The sequence below is a fragment of the Corvus brachyrhynchos genome, unplaced genomic scaffold (genome assembly GCF_000691975.1).
Source record: "Corvus brachyrhynchos isolate BGI_N302 unplaced genomic scaffold, ASM69197v1 scaffold90, whole genome shotgun sequence".
Taxonomy (NCBI): Eukaryota; Metazoa; Chordata; class Aves; order Passeriformes; family Corvidae; genus Corvus; species Corvus brachyrhynchos.
Window position 1 is genome coordinate 6,495,496 of NW_008236932.1, and position 7,012 is coordinate 6,502,507.

Genomic DNA, 7,012 nt, shown 5'->3' on the forward strand with positions numbered 1-7,012 from the left:
TGGTGATATTTGAAGTGTCTAAAACCATTAAAACCAGTATTAAAATTAATTAAATCTAGTAACAGTCAAGTATTTCTGTGTTAGCATGTTCACAGATAACATCATTCCACAAGTGTCTACCTTCTGTATACTTAATTCTCCAAGAATAAACAAGTCTCCATTCAAACAGAACCAAGCTAACAAATTGTAAGATTAAAAGAATATAAGGCCTTTTATTAAAATACCTCATTCATTAATTGTGGTGATTGAATCTCGGACCCAGACCGGCAGGGAATCGGAATCGTTTATTCAAAGGAGTGAGTTGGTTTTATACACTTTTCTAAGGCACAGCATTTCCTTATAAGGCGCATCCTTATATGCCACATCACCAACACCCTTTGTAGGGGTCTGCCGTGTGACACCTCCTCCCCCCAGGGCCTGGTGGAGACAAGCCTCTGTGTGCCACCATGTGCTCCTTTGTGCTGCCATGTGCCTCTGCAGGCAGGTTTTACAGCTCACAACCTAATTCTCTCTTATAATTCCCCATAGTTAATGATTTTGCCAGTGTTGGATCAGTTTACAAGCAGTTAAAGAAATTATGTCCACTGAGGTCAAGAGAAGCAGTGTTCTGGACATGTCCTGAGTGTCTGTAATTTATTCAAAGTACACAGAAGTGCAAACAGAAAAAATAAATTTGTTTATTCCTCTATATATTGACAACGGACTGCCCATATATAGGTACAGAATATGCGAGTGGACAAAGAAGATTTTTGCATGGTTGTAGATTATTAGTATTAGAGGAGCTTGACAGTTGACTGTAATGAGAAAGCAGATTCAACTATTCTGCCATTACTTCCTGCATAAAGAAAGATAAACAACTGTAGGTCCCCTCTCTGCTGAGATGAGTGGAGCATATTCAATAAAAAAGCAACAAATGGAATGGTTCAATGAATGCATAACACTGAATTAGGAGCCTGGGAAGCCAAATATATAATCCAGATCTACTAATGTGTATTAATTGACAAATGATGTGCTCTGAGTCTCTGTGTAATACAGCTACACATGTTCTGCCATAAATGAAATGTTAATTTAATTTCAAAGCTCTTGCAGGAAATTTATACTGCCCACTCATTTTGGCATACTTTTTAGGGGAAATATCGATAACTGAGAATCCTGCTCTTGTTGCGACAGACTATTTTGCTTGCAGCATGTCCATCTAAAATATCTATACCAGCCAGTTTTGTATTCAGCAAGGGAAAAACATGACACCTAGGTGCCAGCAAGCCTATAAAATATATATATGTTTTATCTACATAAGGATAGCTTCTTACCACTGTGAACTTTGGGCTAGAGGTATTAGTTCTCAGTCTCAACCTACGTTTCATGAACACTAAAAGTCTGACCAGCAAAGCATCTTCATGGTCTGTCAGATATCAAGGTTATATTTCAGCTCTGTAACTTAGAATAGCTGAACTCAGAGGTCTGTTAAAAGGAGGAGCTCTAACACAGATATAAAATCCTCACTAAACCTTACTTCATAGAGATGTGAGACAACACTTTTTGTTGAAGACCATGTCCTTCCCATTCCCTGGGTGGACAAAACTTCTGATTCCAAATCTATGTAGTTCAAAAATAACAGGGGTCACAAAGACCCTTATCAGGCTGACAAACATTTCCTAAACTTTGTCTGATTTGCCTGATTAAGGGCTGCACGTAAGAGACGTTTTTGGTGGTTTCATGCATTTTGGGATGCTTCAATATGTGGCTCCAATTTTCAGCACCACTGAAACTGCACAGAGATTTGGACTCGCAGTGCAGGACAGGTCCTGACGCACAGTAGTGAGCCCAGTGCGGGGTCCCCAAGGTGGTCAGGGCTATAGAAAAGCATGGACAAGAGAAATAGAAGTTGCTGGGATGATTTGGCCTGAGGAAAATAAGGGGAATGGGAGAAGTCACTGCTGTCATATTGAAGGTGGAGGGACAGGAAGCAACAAGAACAACTCTGCACACAGGAAATTCTGGTTTAACATTAAGAATGCTTTTTCTTCATGACAGTAGACAAAGGTGGCGCAGAGAAGTAGTGTGCATCTCTATCTACAGAGATGCTTGAGCCTCAACTGAACATGGTCCTGAGCAACCTGTTCGCATTAACCCTACTTTATACAGGGACTAGGAGTAGATAACTCCTTCAGTTCTTTTTGTATTATAAAAAGCTTCTGTTCTTATGTAATTATATAACTCTTAGCATATATTATTGGTTTACTGCAAGCTTTCCTTGCTTTTGAGCCTGCCCTAGTCACAAAGAGAGTAGTGCAGTGCCGTCACTACATATTATTTAAGTAAAGTCAGGATATTAAAATATTTTACCCACCTGCAGTTGCAAAGAGGCTTTCCAGAGAGCCCCATAGAGAAAAAGCAGTGTGAAGGATTCCAACTTCCATACTCAAATTCATTTGATGCCCCAAGGAAAAGAGTGATAAAACCCCAATGCTAGATTGATATTATGGCCTGTAACATCTCAATTTTAAGACCACCACAGTAAAGCATATGGGGCATGAATATCCAATACATACTGGAAGCCCAGCTTCACAGGTCACTTTGCAACTTATACCGTAAGTGTAGAGTTAGGCAAGGAGGCACAAAGGAATAAATGGAAACTCTTATCAACTATATTGATTTTAGCAGAAGAATCAAATCTCCATTAAAATGTCTTATTTTATTTAAGGAATTTCAGAAATCCTATAGGACTGGATCTCTGGGTTGATTTTTGACTTAACGTACAATAACACCACATTTTATTCTCACTTTTTCTGTTGATTGTACTACACTCCTTGAGAGATACTTGAGAGAACATTACATGTAAATATTACATGAAATATAATCCAGAAATACGTGTCCCCTCCCCCAAGAACAGTTTGGATTTATAGCATCAAGATCCAGAAGTTTATCTCTTTATTTGGCCAGGACTCCCTTACTGATTTATTTGGATAACTTCCATTACTGAGTTATTTGAATACCTTACACTTCTTATTTTCACAGCAATAAAAATCAGGTTGGACTACTAAATTATGTTTCCTAACTTTCTTGGTCTGTCACTGCAGTAAAGCCTCACATAGACTGTACACTCTCAACAGCTGAGAGTGTACGGTAATTGCTGAGAATAAGTAAGTATATTATAAATAAATTTGAAGGATAATTACTATTTAGGACAGTTCTGAATTTTCCCCAGCGGAACCCAGCTGCTGAAATGCAAGGAAATGGGTTGGAGGACAACCATCTGTCAAACTTCTGTCTGCATTTTCCAAGAGGATCTCATCACCAGGGTAATAATTCAGCAATAAAAACTAAAACTAGCTTCCTTCAGGCATGTGAAAGACAAAAAGTTGACTGGGAATAGCCAGCATAGAACTGTCAGGGACAAATTCTGCCTGACAAAGCTCACTGCTTTTTGTGATGACATAACTGGTGCTATGGACAAGGGATGGTGCCCACCTTGGCTTTAGAAAGATGACATGATTTCTGTTAGCAACATTGTAGACAAATTGACAGGATATTACCTGATAAGCAAATGAGAAATTGGGTGGAAAATCGACTGGAACCTGGGGGTAAAAGAGATATGTCAGCGCTATTGGTTCTTAGTAGCTCGTGGCATCCAGCAAGGGGCTAGAGGCAGAACTGTAAAATGTTTCTATAGACAACCTAGATTGTAGTATAGAGTGCACTTTTAGCAAGTTTGCAGCTGATATCAAACTAGTGGTGGGAAGGATGAGGCTGGGAGCAGAGCCAATAATCTGAAGGGCAGTGCAGCCATTCAGGAGGACCTCCAACAGACTGAGAAATTGGCTGATGGCAATCAGCCACCTTAGGTTCAGGGAGGGCAAATGCAATGTCCTGCATGTACACAATAATGTTAAGGGTCAACACAAGCTCTGATGAAGAGCCAAAGGAACCTTTTATACAAGACTGAGGAGTTCTGGTGGGCAGAAAGAGTCTGCAAGAATCCTTTGCAGCAACGTATGCCAAAGTTGGGCTCTCTTTGGTCAGTCACAGCAGCAACAAGGACGACCCTGTCTTGACCTGCTGCTCAGCATCAGTGAGACTGTACTGGGAGCTCAGGTGCAAAGCCTGTGATCCTGGCACAAGACTAAGTCAGACATTCAGGATATAATCTACTGGAAGGTCCCCCCAATGGCTAGAGCTGGAGCAGAGTGTATAGTAGAGAAGGTGAAGGGTGCTGAGCTGGTTCAGCTTGCAGATTAGTAGGTGAAGAAGATGAGGACATGGACAGAGGTGGTGGATGCTACTCTTGTAGACAACCTCATGAGGGGCCTGCAGCAGGTACAGAGCAATGAGGCAGGCTCCAGAGAATTTGTGGAATCTCCATCCTCAGAGATGTTCACATCTCAATGGCATGAGATCCAAGGTCCTTGTCCATCTCCATGGCTCTACACTGCCATGACTCTGCAAAAGGAAGTTGCTGGGATGGTTTGGCCTGAGGAAAATAAGGGGAACGGGAGAAGTCACTGCTGTCATATTGAAGGTGGAGGGACAGGAAGCAACAAGAACAACTCTGCACACAGGAAATTCTGGTTTAACATTAAGAATGCTTTTTCTTCATGACACAGCTGTGTGATTTCCTGCTATTTGACACACTGCCTTATTTATAATACCCATTCTCTGGTGATGAACTTCCTGCTTCAGCTACAGGAGGCATTGTGCTTGCAGGCTCTTGTCTGGGGGACTTCAACCATCCAGACATCTGCTGGAACAGGTTGCCCAAAGAAGCTGTGAATGCCCCATCCCTGGAAGTGTTCAAGGTCAGGTTGGATGGGGCTCTGAACAACCTGGTCTAGTTGAAGGTGTCCCTGCCCACAGCAGGGGGTTTGGAACCATATAATCTTTAATGTCACTTCTAACCCAAAGCATTCTATGATTTCATGATTTTATGAACTCACACAAGGTTTTAGAAGACAAAAGCCAAGAAAAATTGTTATGGCTGGTCACTATTGTTAAGTTAAATAAATTATACAGAACTATATGACATAAATACATACTTTAAACTAAAACAGGTATTGTTTCTGCAACCAGCATTTTGAAAAGAAAAACATTTACAGTCACTCTAATCCTAGCCAGTTCTTTTAAAGACTCTCATAAATAACTCTCCTTTTTGAGAATGTAGCTCTTGAAAATTTCAATTCCATATAGAAAGGCTGACCTTGGAGGTGATTTCTGCTGTTTTTTTCAACACATACTATTGACATTTTTGGGGGGTAAATGATAGAAATAGTTGTATGCTACGAACTTCATCTTACATGCAATTATTTTTGTCATACTCCAAATTAATCAGAATATATTGCTGGTGGAGTTTGAAATTTCTAGCTAAAAGTCTGTCTGTCATGAATTTATTGAACAGGTTTCTTTGCCCCAAAATATAAGCTTCTCTTCTAATTGTAAATATTTTGTGAATATTTTGAAATATCCTCCTTGGGCAAAAGGAGAGAAAATGAGACAGAAATAAAATTGAAAAATGTTCATTTTTTTTACTGGATGTGAGTATAATTTGGACCCTACCAATGCTTTTCTAATCAGTAACATGTATTTCCATGTCTGAATTTCTGTGACTTAAAGCTCAACAATGTGAGACACCCAGACTGGTAGGCTTGCACCTATTATTTCAGTGACAAGGCAGGTTTTCCTCCCCAGCTTGTCCAGTCTAGTGCCCTGCATTGCCATGACAGAGGGCAGTATCTGGCCTTTCACTGTGTCCATAGTCACAGCTATGTGCTTGCTCCCAGCCACGAATGGGGATGGCAATGAAGTCTCACAACTTTCAGCTGCAGGGATTAAACAACAGCAAGCAAGAAGCATCATCAATATGAATTAAATACATCAATACATATTGCAGGGGAAAAGGGTACCAAGGGGCCAGGGTGTCCCTACTGCGAGGCATTTCTTCTCTAAGAAAATAAATCATAGTAGGAGACTGTACAGAGATAACAATGGCCTTGCTGTTCAGACCACAAATCAAACAAGCAGGGAGAGGATTTCTGCAGCAGTTTTTGGTCTCAGTGTTTTCTCTTCTCTATGCTGACTACTCCTTCTTTGTTCCTCCACCCAGCCAGACTCTTCCCAGTTTTGTCTTGGTGAAGGGACCTGCACACTGTGAAGCCTCAGCTACCTGGATGCTTGGGACATCTCTTAAGCATATGCCAAGGCAGGCACCAAGCAAAGCAGGCTGGTGAGCAAAGACCCACTAGACCAAGCCTGTTGTTAGCTCCCAGAAGGTCTGGTAGTGCTGATTATCAGTCGGCACCACCATTTCTCAAGGACATTCATTCAGTTCCCTGCTACTAATTAAGTCACATAGAGATCTATTTGTGACAAAATTCAAATGTTTTAAGTTATTATTAAACATCTAATGTCCCAACTGATCTAATTTCTCTCATAAGAAAGTCAATGCCAATGTCAACAAGATATGAAAAAATGCACCTATTTATGTAACGCCATTTGTTTTCATGTACATCAGTTATTTTAAGCCAAATGTACCTTAACTGTCTGTGTTGTACCCTGACACAAGCCCTGATGAAATCAATTATTTATGCAGTATGCCATATGTCTGAAAGTTATTCTAAGATGTGATGGATGCAGAATTGTTTCTGTTAAATCTGAACAGCCCCATTTCCTCAGTATGCAGAGTAAAAAGACAGAAAGTACCTCCTTAAGTGATCAAGCAAATTCTGAAAAGAAATTAACTGCTTGAATATTTTGTTTAAAAGTACTGTTATGAGCAAATACCGGGTTTTTTTTTTACTTTTATTCAGAAAGGGATGAAATAAGAACATTAATAAAATGTAAATTAAACAATTTAATTAGGCATGTGGTCATTAAATGTGGCATTCATCCCTCACCATAAAAACCCAAATAACTGGGTAATGTGGATAGGGTTAATTAGATACTTTTTATCGACCTCTTGTCCTGGGGTGATGTTATGAAGCCGCTTTATTCCTTACCCATCCGCTCCAAGCCCAAGCCG